Source organism: Dipodomys ordii, unplaced genomic scaffold, assembly GCF_000151885.1.
Source record: "Dipodomys ordii isolate 6190 unplaced genomic scaffold, Dord_2.0 Scaffold1, whole genome shotgun sequence".
Taxonomy (NCBI): Eukaryota; Metazoa; Chordata; class Mammalia; order Rodentia; family Heteromyidae; genus Dipodomys; species Dipodomys ordii.
The window spans coordinates 59,066,913-59,090,759 of NW_012267217.1; the positions used below are offsets into that span (position 1 = coordinate 59,066,913).

At 41.4% G+C, this 23,847-nt stretch overlaps 1 protein-coding gene across 1 annotated transcript in view; it reads right to left on the minus strand.

Annotated features, from left to right (window-relative positions):
* Positions 1-210: 210 nt before the first annotated feature.
* Irs1 (insulin receptor substrate 1) overlaps positions 211-23,847 on the minus strand; it is a 56,670-nt gene continuing 33,033 nt past the window's right edge. The window contains exon 2 of the mRNA XM_013011991.1: positions 211-4,719. The gene's annotated coding sequence lies outside the window, so the exon portion shown is untranslated. The remainder of the gene's footprint in view (positions 4,720-23,847) is intronic.

The following is a 23,847-nucleotide window of genomic DNA, read 5'->3' on the forward strand; positions in this document are numbered from 1 at the left end:
ATTATCATGAAAGACAGCTGAAAATATTTTCAGGGGTCTTTTTCCTTATACACTTAACCATGAGTAGAGGGAAAGATGGACAGGCAGAGGTAAATCTTTGTTTCATAATCACTTATGAAAGAACATTAAACATTGTACATTGTTCTTACCCAACCCAGTACCAGTTTCTGGTTCACATCTTGTAATTAAAGAAATTAAGGGTCACAAACATCCATTTAGACAGTTTTCTTTAATTAACGATGAAGACACTACAATTCTAAGTACCAGTCAGAATCAGGAAAGTTAAAATCAAAAACAAGCATAACACTATAAGAAAACTTGGAAAAGTGAAACACTTCTAAATAAAAAACATCAACCTGGCCTGGTACCCATTACATATATACATAATACATACGTTATACACATATATACAGTAAATGTTTTGGTAGCAATACAGACCATGCATTGGTCTTTTGTACACAGATGAAGTAGCACCATCGGCAGCACCACCATCTTAAGATGATAAACCAAACGGCACACACAATAAATGAAAATATATATGGAGATCATTTGGCCCACCCTGTAGCCAAAGAGGTGTAAGGAAAATACTTTATAAGAAAAATTGTTCTGGGAACTACATTCTTAGGCCAATGACAAAGTTCTAAAAAGGAGAAAAAAAAAACAGCATTAAAAATGTCCACACAAATACAAACATCCTTTCCTGTATAGTGAAATTGTCCTATGATATGGCATATAATGTTTTACACTGGGGAAATGAGCAAAAGTACAGAGAGATTTGAATACGAGATCAGTGGCAAAAAGACTATCACACCGATCTCTTGGTGACATATATCATGAATGCCAAGTCATCAACAAGCTAGGAAAGGAAGACAATTCTCCATCTGTCACACGTTTCTAATCACACTGCCTAATTATAAGCTCTTTATTAATGGCAAACTCCTATGAGTAGAGCCAAACACTTCTAACATCATTCAACCTCTCCTAGCATCAAATTTCATGCTCTAATTATAAGCAGTGAGAGATACCCACATACCTGCTGGTCCACACTTAGGAGACACCGACTTAAAGAAGTATGGGAGGACCTTGAAGATCTTGGCATTAGAAATGACCAACGGTACCAGTGTCTAACCCTTCAGTCTAGCAAACCACAGAAAGGTTGTGTTTGTTCTTCATCACTACCCTCAGTCTGAATAGAGGTCCAGCTGTTTGTATCAACAAGGCTGTGCTTCCTTGCATTCCCAGAAGGGCATGCTTCTATGTTTTCCACACTCCATATATATATATGTATAAGACATCACTTCTTCCTAACAGTCACCTTGTCTTGAGAACTCTAAAACTCCTGTCTACTCACTGCAAATGAAGCCATTTCTTATTTGATTTCCACTCATTCTCCTTCAAATGCCTTTCCAGAGGTCCCCGTCTCCCTGGTGAAGGTGCGAATTCCAGTGTGTGGTTTGAGAACCTCCTTGTCTGAGACTCTTCTTGTGTGCTGATCTAACCTACAGAATTCTGCCAAAGCAATGTAAGTCAAATAGAAAGGATCACTGTAACCCACAAGTCATGGCTCTTACTGTCTGTGGATGGGGTGCCTCCTCCCCATCTTTCAACCTGTAGTAAATGAGTTCCCAGCTACACAGAATATTGCCTACAGGATGTGACATTAAATAAAGCAGATGCTCGGTACCGTAGAATATTGTTCCTTACAGTACAGAAACATAGTTACTTAATTACTTGTCACACATTTAAAAGATGGGTTGAAGATAAAAGCCAGGGAAAGAAAGGTTAAAAAATCTCTACTCTGGCTAGATGATTTTGAGTAGACCCATTTGTACAGTTACTAGATTATTCAAGGGAGTCCCTGACCTTTGAAAGTCAGCAAGAACTAGCCACAAATCTAACATCAGTACTGATTTGTCATTATTGATTCAAGTGGTTGATCATTAATGGGTTCTCCTCACCCCCAGCTGGTTCATTTTTCCCAAAATGAAGACATCAAAGCCAGGAAGCATTTTTTTTAAAACAAAGGAGAACTTTAAAATTCCACTTAAGTCTCTCAGAACACTGTGAAAGGCTGGGTTCATGAAGAAAAAGCCACTAACTTCTAGGTTAACTAGAGGCCACTAGAAGCTCCATGGATGTAAGCCCTTGCCTGGCCTACAAATACTCAGAAATGCATAAAAGCCAACTTTCTTCAAAAGGAACTGAACACAAGAACTTAGCAGCTGATGTGCTTAAAGTAAACCCTTCAAGTAGCCAGAGCTTGGGCTTTGGCTTGAGTACCAGTAACTTCCAGTTTAAAGTCAGTAAAGTTTGATATTGTCATTAAACCCAGATCAGGTACTTCTAGAGCAGCTTAAATATGAATTTCCACCTTCGTGCTATTTGACTCAACAAAAAAAGTCAGAGACCAAGAGATGGATTTTCCAGTCTGTTCATTTCTTTCCTCACCCAAAATACGTTGATAATCCCACATTCAGAGGTATCTTGGTAAGATGTATTCAAAGTCTAGTTTCTTTAAAAAAAATTACAACCAGAAAGAAAAAGAAAACTGCCTTGCTTTCTTCTTACTCAAACAAGAGAACAAAGTAGGATGTTTGAAAAATGAAAAGAGATTTAGACTATGAAATTCTCTCTCTTTTTTTAACCCAAGTGTAAGAAACAACTTTCAGAGCAGATTTTTTTCAAATTGGTGGGGTTCTCCACAAATAGGGAATGATGGAATTCAGCAGGTTTTCTTGGAAACAATGGATTCTTATGACTATAGACCTATTTATCTTAGAAACTGATGAGCATGCAAATGATTAAGACCGGCAACAATGAACATTGTACAACAGTCTGTGAGGTACATGCCATCTGGTTCAATGAGCAGTAACACGGGCCTTAGCAGTGTGTCCATTCACACCCTTCTGAATAGAGCAGGGGTCCCCAACCAGCAATGAGGCAGCAGCTCCTTCCCTGCAGCCCCACCCAGGGAGCTCAACTCTTCCCAGAAATAAAATATTGCTCCTTCTACAAGCAGGGCTGGCAATGTCTGCTATACCGCTCACACTGGCTCAGAGGGAGCCTGATATTTGCATTCATTCACTTAACCTTTAGGAAGTTTCCTGGCAGAATGATTGAACATTCTACAGGTTAATAACGTGAAGCTGTGTTCATGGCCATTTTGGTTCCACAAGGGAAAATTCCAAGGTGCCTACACTTTGCAAACAAGAAGAGGAATAACACTTGCTGTGCTGGCTACATCTCCCAATAGGGGATCATCATGCTCTCCTGTGCTCTCTGCACATTTGTGGTTTTAGTAACTCATCACGAATAGGCCCAGCACTCATCAGGGCAAATGAACCACTTACATTTAGTCAAATCATGTAACACTGGAAGTTGTCAAGACACAAGAGATGAGGGTCTTAAGGAAAGTGACATGTAGCCCTGGCCATGATTTAAAGAAAAAAAAATTGGGATTTTAATTTCTGCTTAGCAAGAACTTGCTTCTCTTAACATCCTTCTCAAGACAACGAAGGATATGAAATACCATAACATGTACACAGAAAAAAAAATAGAGATGGAGCAGGAAGCTTACAGAATGGTGATAGATGGGGAGGAGAAGAAATTAACGGTATGTAATGTATTGTGAATAGAAAGACATTCCCAGAATTTACAAACACCTACATTGTTCATTCCAAAGAGAGCTTTGTATGTAAAGGGACCAACCATGTCTCTCTTCTGTACAGTATATATAATGAATGGAAGACTGTCATTTCCTTTTCTTATAATTCTGCTTCCATTCAACTACTGATTTTAAACTGACACTTGAAAATACCCCAGTAGAATATATCCTTCTTCAGTTTAGTTAACATGATCTATTGTCTTACAGGAAAAAAAAATACAAAATTAAGATTAATTCTTATAAAGAACTCAGCTCAACATCAACTTTATATTACAGGAGATAGTATCAGCAAATAGAACTATACAATTGAGAAGCGTCTATGGCACTATGATTCTTAGTATATTACTTTTCTGAATTACAGTCTTAAAACAAGGGTCAGACCCTCTTCTATGCTTTTCTGATTTGTTCTAAGCATTTGCTCCACTCTTCTTTACAACAGAACATTGTATACCTCAATCCCACATCCAAAAAAGAAGGCAAAAAAAAAAAAACCCAACAGATGTGCTATAAGAGAAGTTACATTTTCATTAAAAAAAATTAGACATGTAAATCAAAACCTATGTTAAATATCCAATACTTTCTCCACTCAACGTGAACAGTTCTGTATGAAATAATTTACAATGGTGTTTTATGGAGCAGTTTCAGCAGCAGATAAAATTGATCTCGTAACTGCAATGAGAGTTTAACTCATTCCCCCACAGCATTGCAGTGGGCATGTCAGCTCATCGTGGCCAGCTAAGTTCATAAGGTTCAAGATGAAGTTGATGCAGACTCATTGTTCCGGTATCACAGTGCTTTTGTTGTTGTTTTTGTTGGTGATGGTGGTTTTTGTTGTGTGTGTGTGTTTCTGGGTTTTTTTGCTTGGCACAATATAGAATGTGCAGTTCCGTCCATGAACTCCTGAGGATTATAGAAAGTAAACAAACTGAAATGGATGCATCGTACCATCTACGGAGAGGAAGAGGTGAGGTCCTGGTTGTGAATCATGAAATAGTTAAGAGTCCGGGTACCCATGAGTTAAAGCAGGATTTGCTGAGGTTGTTTAGGTCTTCATTCTGGAAAGGGGGAAAAGAAGAGAAATTGTCACATGCAATCACAATTTGGGAATCCTCCTTGTAAAGAAAGGCAGTATCAGACAGGCTGGAATCGACAAGTTGTATGGATCTAAATAAACTCAGCAAACCATTTTAATTTGCTTTTTCTTTTCTTTCAAAATGTTAAGTCTAAAGCAATCATAAACTAAAAGTAGTCAATAATAAACCAGTAAACAAATCATTGCGACCTAGACATTTCAGAGGTTTGGCAACAAATAAATATGATATTCTTTGGGGTTATGATTGAATCAAATATGTACATTATAGTTACTGTGTAAAACAACTATAAAATATAATAAACAGATTACAGTCAACGTGGGCTCAATCTTTCGGTTAAAAATCAACTGCAGGTTTTAGTATTTGAAATTATGGAGCTTAAGCTTACAAAATATGAAATCTATTGTGTGTGTGTGTGTGTGTGTGTGTGTGTGTGTGTGTGTAGCATGTTGAGGTACTGGTGCTTGAACTCATGGCCTCAAACTCTACTTTGAGCCTGGCGCTCTACCATTTGAGCTACACCTTGACTTCCAACTGTTTGCTGATTCGTTGGAGATGAATCTCTCAGACTTTCTGCCTGGGTTGGTTTTGAGCCTGCTGTGCAGCTAGGATTATAGGTGTGATCTACCAGTGCCCAGCTAAAATCAACTTTTGATATGACATTGTTTGTCATCAGAAGTTAGATGTAAAAGGAATCCCAAAGCAAAGAGACTAGTGAGTCATTAAATAATAAAGCAAAGCAATTCAGATTTAGATCTAATAGAAGCAAGTTATCTAAACAAAAGTACAGCATTTCTTCTTTGAACTCAGGAAGACAGAACTGAAAAGGCATTATCCACAATTCTCCTTCAGAGAGGAGACCCTTTTCCAACCTCAAAACCCATCTTTTGCTTTTAAGGATTACATTAGCTAGTTCTTCAGTGGTCCCAATTTTTCATGCACTCAAAATTGAATCTATGTGGGGCTGGGAAGGTGGCTCAGTGGTAGAGTGCTCACCTTGCATGCATGAAGCCCTGGGTTCAATTCCTCAGCACCACATACACTGAAAAAGCTGGAAGTGGTGCTGTGGCGCAAGAGGTAGAGCGCTACCCTTGAGCAAAAGCAGCTCAGGGACAGTGCCCAGGCCCTGAGTTCAAGCCCCAGTACTGGCAAAAAAAAAAAAAAGTGAATCTATGCCTATCAGTATTTATAGAATACACTGAGCAGCACAGAGTAGATCATCATAAATACTTGTTGAATGGCTGCATTAAGTACTACAGAGAGTTCAAAGTTAATCCGGCTATAAGCTTTGCCTTCAAGCAAGCCTAGAAAGGCAAGCAAAGTCCATAAACAGAATGTAAAGCAGACAGATGAATTTACTGACAGATGCACAGGAGGAAAGCTATTCTTCTAACTAAAAATATTAGGAAAGCCCCTTGCTGACACAGGTGGCTCGAATGTAAAGACAAGGAATCATTAGCGAATGTAGAATAAAGATTCTATTATTCCACAAAGCAGGTACTCCACAAATAGATGATGGGAACACAGCACATTTCCATTGAAGACAAGGTACACATAAGGCCTGAGGGATGAGAGGCCAGACACAGACTGGCCAAGCAAGGAGATTCATAGGATTCCAGGAATATAGAGGAGCATGAGGAGTTGAGTCTACAGATCCAGGTTTAGTAAATGGTGAGAAACCTTAACTGATAGGCCAGGGGTCTTGAATTACAGGGACTTTAAGGAAATGTTTTCAAATATGATCAACAGGTACATAAGATACAAGGATAGCATATTTTCTAAGATTCCCAAACATAAGTGTGGACCAACACTCCCTCCCTCCCTCTCTCTATTTTTCTGGCTGTCTCTGCCTGTCTCTCTGTCTCTGTGTCTCTCTGTCTCTTCCTCTCCTCTCCTGCCTCCTTCCTCTTTTTCTCCCTTAGTCCTTCCTTGTCTTCTCTCTCTTTCTTCTCTTTCTCTTTTGCTCCTTTTATCCTCCTCTCCTCCATTTTTTTTAGCGCCTCATTATGTACCCCAGGGTATTCAGGAAGTTGTGACCCTCCTGCCTCCGTCTCCTCAGTTTGGAGTTATACTTATATGTTGTCACTAAATGTGGCCTTTCTCTCTTGAAGGGCTTTGATGATGATTTGGAACCATTAGCTTTCACTATTTACACGATGACTTTCAAGGAAGTCCTAGATTATCAAATATGACTCTGGTTTTGTGAAAGCTCTATTTTTTTTAAAAAAATCTTGCTGGGCATTGGTGGCTCAGGCCTGTCATCCTAGCTACTCAGGAGACTAAGATCTGAGGACTGCACTTCAAAGCCAGCCCAGATAGGAAAGTCTGTGAGACTCTTATAAATACCAAAAGAAGCTACCAAGTGGAGCTGTGGCTCAAGTAGTAGAGTGTTAGCCTTGAGCAGAAGAAGCTCAGAGATAGTGTACAGGCCCTGAGTTTGAGCTGAAGAAGTGGCACACACTCAAAAAATTAACTCTGCTTCTAAAGGCTACGTTAAAAACAGAAAGAAAAGGAAAGAAAAAAAACCCACAAACATAAAGAATTACTAATAAATACTTACTATGGAGGTGAATGCGAACACATATGAGAGAGAGAGAGAGGCTTGTCCCTTTAATTGCCAGAGAAATAGTGAAACAGATTTCTTTCCTGTCATCTCCAAGAATGCAAGGCAAACCAAGGCAAACCCTTCTTTCCAACAAACAGCCCAGAACAGGAGTCCCACAACTCTGATTTCCTTCCAAGTTTTCTTTAACTCCTATCAGAACATTCTTACTCTAGGAGCAGTATATACCTGAATATAGCTTCCTAGGTCTGGGACTTAAATTAAGGCAGGAAAGCCAATGGGATTAAAGGATTTGTGGCAGAGAATTGCCACACACACAATGGAGAAAATGCAAAGGACAGGCAGTACGTTTTTCCTTCCATATCTTGCTCTTGGCCAGAGGGCTGGAGTGAACAGTTTAGGACAAGAACAGTCCGAACAGTCCATACCAGGTTTTTATCATCACATGTGCCAACCTGTGTGGATGCACCAGGCAGAGACTGGGGGCTTTATGAGGGAGCCAAAAATATGGGCTCACTAGGCACTAAAATCTATTGCTTTGCTTGTAATTGTCCATAAGAATGTGAAAAACACAAAGAGTGAAAGGGCATATCACCTCTATCAACTCACCACATACCTTCCTGCTAAAGTCTTAGTATACAACTTTTGTGGGTGTGTGCCAGTATTGAGTCTTGAGCTTAGGATCGCTTGCTTAGCTTTTTCACCCATTGCTGGCACTTTACCACCCGGCTCTTTTTCAATCTTAAGGATTTTTCTGCCCAGGCTGGCTTTGAACTTCAATCCTCAGATCTGAATCTCCTGAGAAGCTACGTTTGTTATAGGCACTCCCGTTAAAAACTCTTTATCAAAAATCCAAATCAAAACACACTTCAGCCATAAACACTACCAATTGTCAGCATAGACTTAAGGTGTCTGTGGAAAATGAGTAGGGACAATGGTGGTAGGAGAGGTAAGAACTGCAGAAGGTTACTAACAACAGAAGCCCAGGAAAATGTACAGAGAAAAGTTGGAAGTTCACACCCGTCTGCCTTTATACACTGGTGTACACCAAATCTAGCTATGCAGCAAGGATACAGATTGATTGTTTTTAACACGCATGCCTGGTTGAGGGCTGTCTTTCCCAGTGGCCACCTTGAGGGCTGCAGCCATTGTTCCCAGCATTTCTGGAATGCCTTCTCAAATTCCTATTTCTTTCTTGCGACTGGATTCTCAGCCTTGAGTGTGTATTCTTTTCAATGGTCTCTATAGCAGCCAGTCTTAGCCCTTGAAGGGCTCATTTGATCTTTGGAAACAGCCTGAAAAGCTTTCAGAACCAAATATGGCAAATAAAGAGGCTGATTAAACAGGACTATGGTTGCTGGTGAGGTCTTCCCTAAAAACAAAGAGCCTCCACGTTTTGGAATGTTGTGGGTTTAAAAAAATATATTTTTAAGTAGCTGTACAAAGGGGTTAGCTTTCAACAAAGCAGGATATGAATACAATAAACCTTGAGCAATGTCATCTCCTTCAAGCCCCCAAAACAGCTTTTCACAAGTGTTCTTATGACGAGGTGGTTGGAAAGGAAATCTAATAACTTGATAGACAAACTCTGCCACACACTTTCTGAAGAACTGCTGTGTGCCTTCCCATAGCCCTGCCTCTACATGCTTTTCCAATCGAGACAAGCTGAGCTTGACTAAAGCCATGCACGTAAGATGGACTAAGATCTATATTCAGAGATTTTGTAATAGCAGAAGATATTTGAAAGAGGATTAAAGAAGCAATAGCCCTTTGGGACCCTGCACTCACGCACCTCAATAAATATCTGTGAGTGACAAAGACAAATGCAATGAATGATAAAGTACAGCAATAAGCACCAGAAAAAGATGGCCGACATAATGCCCATTCCACGTACTTTATATCCAACATCCTTAGTTACCAGACACCGATTACATGCAGCAAATATGGCAGCACTGCTTTAATACAAAAAATAATTTTAAAAAACTCATCAGTACTATGGAAAAACTGGATATGAAAACCCAAACATTTCTTTAAGAGGAAATACTGTGCAAATACCAACTGGTGATATTCTGCCAAAGCCTTATCACTGGGGAGCCACTTCCGAACCCACAAATACCATGTACCTGTCACAAGACTTAGTAGCAGGAAATTGCATTTTCACTAAATTTCATCACCACTCCAGATCTCCTGGCTCCTTCTGTGTGTATCTTCCTGTCAGATAAAATCTACCTGATCCTGTTGCCAGTAATGAAAAATGTAATTTTTAAAGCATTATCAAATAAGTCAACACTTGAGCAGTGCTACTTGAGGCCTATGGATTATTACAATATTGCATCCAGAAGAATTTACATCTGGACTCGACCCACTGAAACTAGGTCTGCTAGAGCTGGAAAATAAATAAGGCTTTTGCATTCTTTTACTTTGTCTCAGCCGACTGGTCCATTTCGACTATGGAAGCTGAAAGCAGCTCAGAGTGAAGATCTAATTGCAATGGAAGGTTCTATACAGTGTCAGCAGGACATTTTTTAGTCAAAACTATTGACAAGTGTTTTCTGCTGGTATCTACAAGTGTTTTGAAACTTCTGGCTAATTTGTTGAGTCAAGTGCAACGAAGCAATAACTATCTGATCAGGGCACTGCTAGAAATTTCTACACTTACTAGGGGAGGAGAGGGAAATAGTGTAGGTAGCTTGGCTGTCAGAATTCCTCCTGCTTTTAAAAAAATGACTACTGCAATCACTTTTCTTCAATAGAGAGCATTGTGTGAAATCTCACATTGTAGATTTCACTAGAAAAATTCATATAAATTAAACCCCTCCACTTAAAGGAATGTGTCAAAACAACATATTTCTCTTTCATTTATCATAAATAGCTGTGTTGTTATTTTTCAAAAAAATATCCTGAGTATAATATAGAAAATGTATAAAATACAGGAAAATGTAAAGAAGGGATAAACATTGTGATTCCTAGACCTCAAGGATACTCCCTATTCTGTAATGTTTCTAATTTCATTATATACTGGGAACATCTGACTTTTACAATTTTTCATTTAATGTTTTCTTTTTTTTTTTTAAGTGAAGAGCTAGTACCAGGGCTTAAACTCAAGTTCTTGCACGATTCTTTGGCTTTCTTGCTCACAGATGGCACTCGACCACTTGACCACACCTATAGCCTGTCTTTTTGCTGGTGAATTTCAGGAGTCTCATCAAATTCTCTGCCCAGGCTGGCTTTGAACTGCGATCCTCTCTGGATTTTAGTCTCCTGAGTAAGCTAGGATTACAGGCATGAAGCCAGTGCCACACTTGTCTTAAGAGGAGCGGAAAATAACTTCAAATCACTCCTAGATCTTTCTTATTCTCAAAAATCTGTGTTGAGAAGCTATGTGAAATGATAACCCATTTTTAAGCCTTTCTAGTAAGTTCTTTCCCCATTTTTTCAACTCACTATATATAGTTGGAAAGTAAGGAACATCTCTGACTTTTTGGCTTTAGTTTCTAAAAGCCTAAATCCTTAAAGGTGATGGCACACACGGGAAGAACCAAAGGGGAAGAAGGATTCCTCAGAGAAAAAAGATCCTTTTGACTGGAAAGGGAGAAGGGAGAGACAGAGCAACATGAAGGCCAGAGATGGCTGGAGGGGTAGTTCTGTGCCTTGTAAGACATGGGCAGGCAGCAGCCCCTCCCTCAATTCTGTCTCCTCAGGTCTGTTAAGTTCTCACTTTACGCAGTTTTACATCCAACTGCATACCATCACCACCACCATGATTCGTGACTTTAGGACCTCACTGACACTGCTGCTGTTAACTGGTGGCATCACTAATGTAATTTGTGTGTGTGTGTGTGTGTGTGTGTGTGCAAGTACTGGAGCTAGAACTCAGAGCCTCATGTTCGTGCTTAGTTGTTATGCACATGGCTGATACTCTATCATGCAAACTTCCATCCAGCCTTTCTGCTGGTTAATTGAAAAGAGAATCTCATGCACTTTTCTGCCCAGGCTAGCTTTGAACTGTGATCCTCAGACCTCAACTCCCAAACAGCTGAGATTACAGGGATGAGCCACCAGCACCCAGCTGCATCACTGATTGAAAAATCACACCTGACCACATCTCCTAGAATGTTGGCACACGAACAGAGCACCTGACAAGATATTGCAAAATTATTGGGGTTTTTTTTGTTGTTGTTTGCAAAACTGCTAAATGAACCTAACAAACTGATTTCAACACAAAGATTTACCACACTCTAGTGCCTTCACAGTTCTCCTAGTGGGTGAGTATATTTCTATGTTAACATTTGCATCACAAATTAAACTAATTTTAAGTAAAATAATAAGAAATAATAAGAACATTAAAAAAATTTTAAAAAAAATCACAGCTGTATTTGATAGCCTGTCAAATCCTTATTACAGGAGTTTTGTGGTTGGCGGCCCGGGTGAAATGACAAGCCGAACACAATCAGCTGTGCTCACCATGGCAGCCATCCACTTGAAAAAGTCAAATCCAGAGAGCTTCCAAAGTGTGGGACACATGAGAGTCTTTTTCACTCTTTACAAGGGTCAGTTGGAAGAGTGGTGGCAAGCCTCAAGCTTCACACAAGGAGAAGGAAGTGATGGGAAAACTCTCGGTGTCAAAGCCTCTAGACTGCCACCACCAAAGTAAATAAAGAAAACCCAATGAAGACTAACCTAGCGCGAGTAAGTCAGGATAGATGCTACTTGCTGTTGAGAGTTGAAAGCGTTTTCAGTTAAAGAAGAGTAAAACCACTTCTTTTAAGACAGGCCAGGATTGCACTGGAAAGACTTGGTTTCAGAGTCTTAAACAGCTAAGGTTAACCAACCAGCCAAAGCCAGAGCTTAAATAATACTCTTGCCTGGCACATGTCACATGGGAGATGGAGAGGGCTGGTGAAAATAACAAGGTTGCTGGCCAGGCCTTCTTGGATCTGGGTTGCCAAGGAAGGAAGGCCAGGCAGAGCTGCCAACATGTGAGGGGCCAACATTGCCCCAGCTCTCCTTTTGTTCCAATCAAAGACCTTCTGGCAAGACTAGTGACTTCAGGAGACCACCAAGGAAGAAAGGCATATGTATTATTAAAAGGAAGAAGGGCAGGAATGACCAAGGTGGCAGCCATCAGGCCTGTCAACTCCTGCTGTGGCTTACCAGAGTTAACGCTGTCAACACTGTGCACTCCTCCTTTCCCAGCTAGATAAGATAGAAGGAGGTTCTAGAATCATTTCTACATGGGAAGATAAAATTAAAATGACAATAACATGGAATTCTCAAAGAATATTCTCAATGAAGAGTATTCTGTGGCAGCTGAGCCCTGGTAGTTCACGCTTGTGGCACTGAGATCTGAGGATCCTGGTTGGAATCCAGCCTGGGCAGAAAAGTCCAGGAGACTCTGATCTCTGATTAACTAGCAGAAAGCCAGAAGTGGAGGTGTATGTCAGCTGGGAGAGCATCAGTCTTGAACGAAGAAGCCAAGAAACCTTGAGGCTCTGAGTTCAAGCCCCAGTACTGGCACAATACACACAAAGAATTCTGTTGATATTTAAGGAAATCTCAAAAAGCATTCAAAAAAATGAAACCAAAAAAAAAATATCCACTTGAGTTTATTCTCCATTCTTTTAATGAACAGGAGCATGCCGACAAAGCAGATGAGACTAATGGCAGAAAAGCATTCCCATTCTCTTCCTGGAGAAAACATGAAGCATCTTCAAGGTGTCTTTCACCAACGTGATATATGACCAAAAAGCAGGACTTAGGAAAAGACTCCCTCCTCCCCTTCGCCCCATGTGTTTCAGGTCTAGCCATGGGTGCTGTTTGCCAGGAAGTCATCCGTACTCAGGAGAGCTATTTCTGCACTACAGAAATCACATTCCAGTTCTGGGGTTTTATACTGCACTATCATGTCAGTTTTAGGGGTTTGGGTTTTGTTTACTTTGTAATGCAGGTTTTATAAGTCTGGCTTTGCTACAAACCAAAAGACTTACAATTACATCATAACTGCACTTACAATGTGGTATACAGGGTAAAAAGGTGTTTGCAAAACCATTTCTGTTATTAGATGAAAGGAAATCAGGCACCCCGTATGGCTACTGCCTTTAGTTCTTGTCTGTACCACTAAATAGACTTCTCATTCCCCGCCCTCTCCCTGCTCTTACAAAGTAAGGGCCTGATTGTGCACTTGGGTGATTGTCCAGCTAGCTACCCAACTGTTGGCTCAGCCGTCATCCTTTTTATCTATAAGGGCCCACAAACAGAGCATGTTCAGAGACAGCGCTGGATGTACACGGGGCTGAGGTAGGACCCATTAATGCCACTGACATCATTTTTGGCAGCTGGAGAAATGGGAAAACCTGTGTTTAATCTATTTCCTACTCACCACAAGCTTTAGCCAGAGTCCCCGATAATATGGTTGTGGCTGACTTTTTGGAAGAATTTGGTAATGCAAGAAACATCTACTGAACTGAACAAGCCTTTTTGAAAGGAACCAATTGGTATTTTTGCCATGTGGTCCTGATTGCCCTCCTTCCCTTTGTTTTTTGTTTTTCTGTTTTTGTTTTTGTTAGGCCTACAAGAGAACACTTCCAACCAATCATACCTTGGAAAGCCAAGCTCAAGCTCAGGAGACTTTCCCGTGACAATCTCACTAACATCTAGAGGAGGCTGTACTGGACTCAATGCATCTACAAGAGCTGCTTGTCATAAAGCAGTCATGTGTGTCACCTTTCAACTGTCACCACTGGAGTGACCAGCAAGCATCTTGTATTCAACTTTGAGTCCCAAAATATAATGTAGTAAATTCATCCCCAAGAAATGTTATTTTGAGAATGAAGATAGACCTATCACAATGGTTACTGTGCTTTTAAAGAATGATAATTTTGTTTAACTGAAAGTTTGAAGGGAAGGAGTTGGTTCTCTCTCCCTCTTTCCTTTTCTTTCCTTTTCTTTCCTTTTCTCTCCTCCTCTCTCCTTCTCTCTTTCCCTCCCTCCCTCTCCCCCTCTCCCCCTCTCCCCCCCCCCAGTCCTGGGAGCTGTCCCCTGAGCTTCTTTTGTTCAAGGAGAGCACTCTACCACTTGAGCCACAGTGCCACTCCCATTTTTTTTTGTTTTTTTTTTTGAGTAGTTTATTGGAGGTAAAAGTCTCACAGAGTTTTCTGCCTAAGCTGGCTTTGAACTGAGATCCTCAGATGTTAGCCTCCTGAGTAGTCAGGATTACAGGTGTGAGCCACCAACCACCAGTTTCTACAGCCTTTTCTCTATGACTTTAGGTAAGCTGCTCATCCTCATTTTCCATGTTTTCTACTGTGTCAAAGGATAGCATACCCATTGCATGGGGTCAATGTGAAGTTAAAGGAAACAGATAATACACAGAATACTTTCCACTTGGATTATGGCATATAGCAAGCTCCCAGTCAGTAGTCATTTTTGTATCTAATATTATGAAAGACTAGAAACTCTGAGTTCTTATATCTTCTTTTGCTACCTGGAGCGGGGTGACGGGGGGTGAGAGGGGGAACACCAGGCAAAAGCACCCGGTGAGAACAAATCCATAGACAGAGCTGCAGCCAAGGGCTGGAGGGAAGCCAGAGCCAGAACTAGAATGTGTCTTGAGAAAAGGGGGTGGCTTGGGGAGGTGTCAGCACAAAACAAAAAGAGACAGGTAGTATCGGTGAATTGAACAAGATGCCCTGTGAAATGACTACACAAAGACTGGCCTACCTCTCGAGGGAAGAGAAGAGTAAGTTAAATATTAAGACAGTGGTACTCACACATCTTGGCGAAACTTTTAAACTAATGCTAGCTACAGAATCACCACTAGCAGACCACTTCTCTTGCTTGAGGAATTAGAAGCCAGAAGCTCTCTGCCCTTTCAAAGTCTACCTTATAGTACCACAGAAAAGGATGGACAAAGAAATCACATGAAGGAGTTTCAATGGATGTTCAGTGAGGTTCTTCTAATGCAGGCTTGAAAACATATTTATAATTGGTGGTGGAAGGGATGGGAGGAATTGGGTGGCTTTTGTTTCCAAATTCCGCACACACACACCCCATCTCTGATCTAAAGGGAACGGAACAGGAGGGCAATCCCACAAGTCAGTGCTGCTTGAGCGACTTGAAAAACCGAAATTGCTGCCAGATGCAGGTCTAATCGTTGGCAGCTGGAAAAGAGGGGGGAAAAATCAGAAAGCAAGATAATCTGAAGTAATTTATAAAGCATACCTTGCTTTGAGGCGCACAATGGTGTAGACTTCTGACTGACTGCAGACATTTCTTTATTGTCTCAAATAAAAAGGCAACATTGTCCCAGCTGACAAAGAAGACTGGCCTTTCACCCATTGACCCCAAAGCTCCCGGTGTGTTTGCTTTCATCTTTCAAGTCTTACTTCCGCAAGGTTCCAGCTCTTCTTAATTTTCTCCATTCTCTGACATTTTAGCCTGTCTCTCTCTCTTTTTTTTTTTTTAAGGTAAATGCACTTTGCTTAGAATTCCTTAACAACTAAACTTCGACATGTTACTACCAAGCTGAGCTGGCTGCCTGACTGAACCAAACGCTTCCCTGGGGACAGGTGTGTCTCAATTCTTAATTAGGAGGTGGTGACACCTTGGTTAAGAAATATTTATCAGCATCTGTGATGGACTGGATGGTACTCCCAATGTGACAGCATTAGGAAGTGAGACTTTGGGAGCGATAAGTAAATAGGTTATGAGGGTGAGACTAGGAATGGTTCCTATGTAGGGCACTCAGAGTTTGCCTTCTGTGGTCTAACATAAGAATATAAATGCAGAAAGCCGCCAGGGAGGGGGAGCTCACCAGCACCTTGATCTTAGACTTTCCAGCCTCCAGAATTGTGAGAAACCAATGTGCCTTATTTCCTTGCTCACTCTTCTTAGGGGCGGCAGCTACCAGTCAGTCGGTGACTCTGAGAGGACCTCAGTCCCAAGCAGGGACATCCTCACACCCACTGGAATCATCTACATTTTTCCTCAAGCAAGCCCATGAAGCCAACTTCCCACTCATTGTAGATGCCTTCTAGTCTAGGTATTTCACTAAATCTCTGAACAAGTGGTCCCCAATATGAGTGAACAGGGACAATTTTGTCCTGCAAGGGGATATCTGGCAATGTGGGGAAGCACTTTTTCGTTGTCCCCACTGGGATGGAGTAGATTAGAAGAAGTACTATGAGGTTTTCATTGGAAATGGTCCTAAATAAGTAAGCATTCTGCAACACATAGCCGTGGACTGCAACCAATCATCTAGCTGCAAAATGTCTGGAGTGCTAAGACTGAGAAATTGGGGGCAGAGGAAGCACCTCAGCCCAGCTGGTCCATTGCTCCTGAGGTTCACAGACGCTCCAACAAGAGCATAAGGCCAAGAGACATCTGTGTCTATCGCTCACGTTCTGGAGCCTTCTTGTATTTCTGTGGCTACCACTGATAGGCCATTTCAGAGTCCCAGTGGGTCCCTCCCTATCTGAGAACCTTCCAGATGCAATACAAGGCATTGCCTGCAAGGAAGAGGATGCACAAGTCACAGAGTGCTGGGGAGATGAGCAGGATGTGACACTGATGCACGTGTCCTAACCATGAAACACAGACAGATCCCACGAGAAAACACACTTGTCACTCCTGGAACTGTGTCCTCTCCATCTTCATCAGTACGTGCGGACCACTCCTGGACAACACGCGGGACCTACTCTTGCCTCCACAGTTTAATAAAATGGGGAAGATACTTGGTCCTCAAAACTCAGGACGGTAACTAAAGACGGGCAAAGGGACCAAGCGGATGCTTCACTTCTGTTACCTGTGACTATTCGACCTGTGATTTGTCCTCAGATGTTTAGACATGAAAACAAAAGTAAGGATTAGGTTCCCATTATTCCAGAATGAGTTGACTTAAAAACAGAAAAAATCTACTAACCTTGCTCTTTAGAAGGCTACAGGTAAATCAGAATGTTCTTTCCTAGAGATTCCTCCCTCCCCACTTTTAAGAAACAAAGACTTAACTTGAAAGATGATTAGTTATTTACCAGAAAAAAAAAATTCCACTGCTAAAATAATAGATTGAGATGCAAGTTCCAGTCTCTGTTTCTCTGTAGGAAATGTTTGCCTAGGAAGACACCTTTCAGGCTGTTTTCTCTAAATTTAAACTTAAAGAAAAATAACATATTGGGGCTGGGTGGGTTATGTAGGGGACATAAATCACCACTAGTGCGAGGACTCACTCAGACAGTGTTCAAGATTCAAAATTAGGCAGTTAACAAAAACAGAAAACAAACAACCAAACAAACTGATTTCCAGGTATTTTCAGAAACCTAGTTAGTAATAGTAAGAACAGATTCTGTTTAAATATAGATACAGTTGCTGGTCTCAGGGTACATCAGGAAAACAATAGCTTCTATTCTTTCCAGATTGTAGCCTGAAATGCTGACAAAATGCCTACGGAATGAGTAAACCCCCCAATTCTGCTTTGCCATCAAATATAAACAGGCTATAATCAACAGTCCCATTAAGGACTCAGCCTAATTCTGTTCAAAAATCACCTGAAGTGTTATGGTAAAGCCATGTCACCAAAGAGCCAGGACTGTGGTACACACCTGTCACACCAGCACTTGGGAAGCTGCAGGAGGACTGGAAATTTGAAACCAGTCTGGGCCACACAGCAAGACTTCATCTCAAACAAGCTGGGTGTAAGTGGTACATGCCTGTAAACTCACCAACATGAAACTGGTCCCTTACAAAAGTACAAGATCCTATCTGAAAAAAAAGAAAAAGAAAAAGAAGAACTGCAACTAAAAGGCCTGTACTCCTAGCTAAGGAGGCTGAGATCTGAGGATCCCAGTTCAAAGCCCAGCCCCGGGGAAGGAAGGTCTGTGAGACCCTCATCTCCAATTAACCACCAGAAAACTAGAAGTGGCGCTGTGGCTCAAGTGGTAGAGCACTAGCCTTCAGCTGAAGAGCTGAGGGACAGCGCCCAGGCCCAGAGTTCAACGCCCACAACTGACAAAAATAAATAATAAATAAATAAAGGCCTTGTGACGTGGCTCACATGGTAGGACAACTGACCAGCAACAGCAAGGGCCTGGATTCATACCCACCCCACCCACCCCCACCCCACCCACACCAACAGCAAGGGCCTGGATTCATACCTAACCCCCCACCAACAGCAAGGGCTTGGATTCATACCCAACCCCTCCACCCCCACCAACAGCAAGGGCCTGGATTCATACCCAACCCCCCCACACCCACACCAATAGCAAGGGCCTGGATTCATACCCAACCCCCACCCCACCAACAGCAAGGGCCTGGATTCATACCCAACTCCCCCATCTCCCCAACAGCAAGGGCCTGGATTCATACCACCCCACCCCCACACAAAATTCAGTCCATCTTTAATCAAATGTGACTGAGAAATTAAAGCAATTTTGATATCAATGATATTTTTTTTTCAAATTCTACTTGTATTCCTCTTTCTCCCTAAATATTTTAGTTAACCACTTCTGGGCTGGGGGTGGGTTGGTGGAAGGGATGGTAAACAAACTCCACTCACAGATACACAGGGCAATTTAGTCTCTATCCACATTATAGCTGACATTGGTTCCATGTCAGCTATGTTAAAGGTGCTTTTCTTTTGAAACAGGAGCAGTACTGGGGGCTGAACTACCATTTGAGTCCCCCTGGAATACTTCTGTTTTCAGAGAGATCTCTAGCATCTTTCTGGGTCCAGCCTCAGGCTGTAATCCCATCCCTCTATTCCTGCCTCCCCCAAAGTTAGGAGGCGCCACCATGCCCAACTTTGCTAAAAGTCTAAATATATTACATTTCACTTACTCCTCCTGCAAATACTAAGATGGTATTACCACTCCTGTTTCTAAAACAAGGAAACTGGGGTTTAGAAAAGATGTGTAAAAACTGGGCACCAGTGGCTCATGCCTCTAATCCTAGCTACTCAGGAGGCTGAGATCTAAGGATGGTGGTTCAAAGCCAGCCCAGGAAGGAAAGTCTGTGAGACTCTTATCTCCAATAAACCACTAGGAAACTGGAAGTGGAGCTGTGGCTCAAGTGGTAGAGTGCTTGCCTTGAGCTGAAGAGCTCAAGATCCAGAGTTCAAGCCTCATGACTGACAAAAAAAAATAAAAAGTGTAAAGCTGGGCACTGGTGGCTCATGGCTCACACCTGTAATCCTAGCTACTCGGGAGGCTGAGATCTGAGCATAATGATTCGAAGACAGCCAAGGTAGGAAAATCCTAAATATCCTTTTTGTTTGGGGTATGGGGAGTCCAGTTGTGGGGCCTGAACTTTGGGCTTGGGTGCTGTCCCTCAACTCTTCAGCTCAAGGCTCGCGCTCTACCACTTGAGCCACAGCGCCACTTCTGGCTTTTTTCTTTTTGCGTATGTGGTGCTGAGGAATCGAACCCAGGGCCTCAGGCATGCAAGGCAAGCGTTCTACCACTGAACCACCTTCCCAGCCCCTAAATATTCTTATCTCCAATTAGTTACCAAAAAAGCTGGAAGTAGAGCTGTGGCTCAAGTGGTATAGAGTGTTAGCCTTGAGGAAAAAGAGTCCAAGGACAGAGCCTAGGCCCTGAGTTCAAGCCCTAGAACCAATGCACATGCTTGCATACACACACACACACACACACACACGTGGACGCATGCACGCACTCACACACAAATGGATAACTATAGTCCTCATTATCTAGAAGTATTATACACACCAATAGATTTGTTCACATGAAACTCCCTCATATAACTAATTGATGTCAATAAAAAAATTTTTTAAAAAAATCAAAGCTCTCACAGCTAGCAACTGTGGCTTTTAACCACAAATTTATGGACAATGCTATAAAAAGCAGGAATGGAAATATCGTGAAAACTTTCATCAAAATAAGAGTCTACTGCAATAGACAGGGTTATTTTTATGAAAGGAAACCAAGGGTAAGGTTTGTGTTTACGAAGGGTAATGAGAAATTACATGCTGAAACGCCATGCTGATCAATCTAAACGAAAGCAGCTACAACAACATTCCACAGACCAGGCACCTGGATATCAGAAATACCTTCCCCTTCCCTTCTGGGTCAAGAGTGTGCAAAAGAGATTGCCATCACCAAAGCACACTTTTATCCTTCATTGTGTGTCCTGGGAGAGCACTAAAACTGTAATCTCTCATTTCTGGATGAGTCTAGACAGTGGTGGACACAAGCAACTGGGTGTGACTAACAAAGCCCAGTAAAGCAGCACAAACAGAGCCAAAGGTAAGCTGGAGGCCTAGCACTTATTGGCACTATAAAACAGAATCCCTTTCTAAGGCAAGGGCCCTCGCTCTCCCCCCCCTCACCCCCACCCCCACCCCTTCTGCTGCTTCTGCTACAAGGCCTGGTAGATGTGGGGATATTTTTATCCATTCCTTTCCTTTCCCTTCAGTCTTTTGGGCCTTTACTTAGAAAGCCAAAGTAAAACCCAGAAGAACTATACTTATAAAATCATAAGCCATACACTATAATAGGTACATTAAAAAAAGTCTTTTGACATTAGAAGCCACAAAAGAAGATTAAAAAGTAAACCATAAACAGTTGTATCTCCCCTCCCAACTATATTTACATTCTTAGACATCCCCTTCTGAAAAATATTCCCGATGCAGATCAAAACATGCTGTCCTTGGAGAAGGGGAAAACAATGACGTGAGCTTTAAAATATTACACAGTTGACATATAAACAGAGCTAAGCCTTTGCACACTGTAGTTGGCAACCACAGAACTAAATGGCTCCAGTGGAGACCTACAATTAAGTGTGTTAATTATCTCCATCTACAGAAAAGTCAAAGATCCCTATGTCCCTTTTAAAATGGCATCTTGCTGGAGTGTGTTCTAGAGCACAAGATAAAACAGGTTGAAGCTATTAAATAACCCAAAAAGAACCTTTTCAAGTTGAATTTACATGCTTTAGGCCTAAATGAGACTAGGTACAATTCTCCACATCCTTCCCCTCTCCATTTTTTTCTTTTTCCCTGGATACCTTGTCTCTTTCCAGTACTCTTCCAGTGAACATGACTGAGCTCATTACTGACACTCAGGCTTAAAAAACTGGGTGGCCCCGTCCCGTCCCAATAATCCATGTTTTATTTGTTCTTGCCTTCAAGCATCAAAACAGCAATCCAATAAAAACCTTCCTTTAAGAGCATGGCTCGGCCTCCCAGAGTCCAGGACTTCAGTGACAGAAGAGCAGGAAGGGTCACAGTTGGTCAACAAGTATTCAAAGCACAATATTCATTCACAGGCTTCATGCATTTTTTTCCCCATTTGTCCATCTGAAGGGAAACACTTCAACCCAGATAAGGTATAAGGTTTTATGCTTTGGTTTTCTGTTTGTTTGTTTGAGTTTGTTTTGTTTGTCTGCAAAGGTGAAGATATAACCCAGGGCTTGAGCATGCGGGGCAAGCATTCTACCTCTGAGCTATACTCAGTTCTTGGTGAAGGTTTAAACACAGCATAATATGAGCCAACTTCCACCAGACGCATCAAATTAACAACAGCAGTAAGAGAGCTAAATAAGTTCAGGCTGATCAAAGATTTGGCCTCTCTGGACTGTCATTAGGAAAGCATTTATCTTAAGGCCATGTGCGTGAGGCACCAGCCAAGGTGAATCACCAACTTCACTTACTAAGAAAAGTTCTGATGTTAAAATCTGGTATCACTGACTTCACGGGATCACCACTGAAAGTGGTGCAGCATCCTTTGTGAGTGAATCACAGCTCTCAAAAGTCTCCGAGGATTAGATATAAACACAAGCCCTGCAATGACAAGTCTGGCTCCACATCCAGAGAAGAGGCGCCAGTGTGACGGTGCACCCAAGATTTAATGAGGAAAGATCAAAGGAAACAACCTACATTTCCTTTAGGATATGAGTAGGGAAGATAGATGCTTTTCAAATCAGTTGAGTCAACCACAGTATGCTCGCTGATGCAGTGAAAGTAGCTAAGAAGCCAAGAAGCCAGGCTTGGTGTTTCAATCCACAAGTGGAACAGAATTGTCTTCTCTAAAATAGGACAGATTGGCTGAAATAGGGTAGATTTAATGGAGAATGCAAATGGTGTAATTCCTTAGAAAGGCAAAGTCAAAGTTCAGCAAAACAAAACACTAGGAAGCAGGTACTCCGAAGGGAAAGAGGTAGATAAATGAGGAGAGGGCAGAATGCAGACACAAATCCTGTGTATACCCTATAAAATTAAGATGTATGAGGGAAGGGGCGGGTGGAGAAGGGAGGAGTGAGAATGTTGAAAGAGTGAGAATATTGAACCAGATACACTGGATCCATAAACTGCTTTGTTAAATGGCAACTCCTTTGTACAACTACTTAAAGTTAATAAAAATTAATGACTTTTTTAAAATAAAATGAAACAGGATAGTTCCTGACAAAAGGATCAAGATGCACTGTACTCAAGGATAATTTTTTAAAACTTAAATAAAGTCTCTGGGTCAACACACATAAATAAATAGATATAAAATATGGATGATTCCTATCCTGACCAGGCCACTTAAGAGTATCAATGGCCAAAGAGAAGTCTGAATATTTGTGTCCTTGCTTTCAAAAATGAAGGACATTTGTAAAAAATAACAAGTATATTCCACATTCCATACAGTAGAGCAATGAAGGGGCTACAACAATGACTCCCAATCATATATTTGGCAATACTTCCAACATGTAGAATGGGAAGCTTTCACAACCAGAGGACAGCTGGGGCCATGGAGTGTGGACTTTCCTGGAATCGAATCCCAGTGTGCAGTAAGCCAGTAGTTCCTCAACACAATCCACAGAACATGAGCTCCAGGAGACATGGTTCTGTGGCCAGCAACACTTGGAAAATATCTCTCCCCTGATATTTGCCATCTGAGCATTTTGTATTTCCAAAGCTTATGGTCTTATAAGTTTATTAAACTTACAATACACAGTTGTTGGGTTTGTGGGTGTTTTTGTTGTTGTTGTTGTTTTCAGTTGTGGGACTTGAACTCAGGGTCTAGGCATTGTCCCTGAACTCTTTTGCTCAAGGCTAGAGCGCTACCACTTTGTACCACAGTGCCACTTCCAGTTTTCTGGTGGTTATTTGGACATAAGAGCCTCAACTTTTCTGCCTAGGCAGAATCCTCAGATCTCAGCCTTCTGAGTAGTTAGGATGAGAGAGGTAAGCTACCAGCACCCAGCTGTAATTTTTATTTTGTACTAAGTACTCTAACATCCTTTGAAAGGGAAAATCTGCATTAGAAACTCCTCTCCCAAAGAATTCTGATAAAATCTTGGATTAAAAATCTATAGACATAAGCAAAAGAAAAGTGTTTCAGGATAGCAGAGTTGGTATCAATTAACTAGACAGAAAAGCTAAGCTTTATTTGAAAACAAAAAAAAAACACTTGTGTTTATTTTATATTCTCAAATTCCTTACATGATTCATTGGCAAAAAATTTTAAATGTCAATAAATTATAATTTGGCATAATACTATGTGTGAAAAGGGGTTTATTGCTGCTCTGAGCTTGAA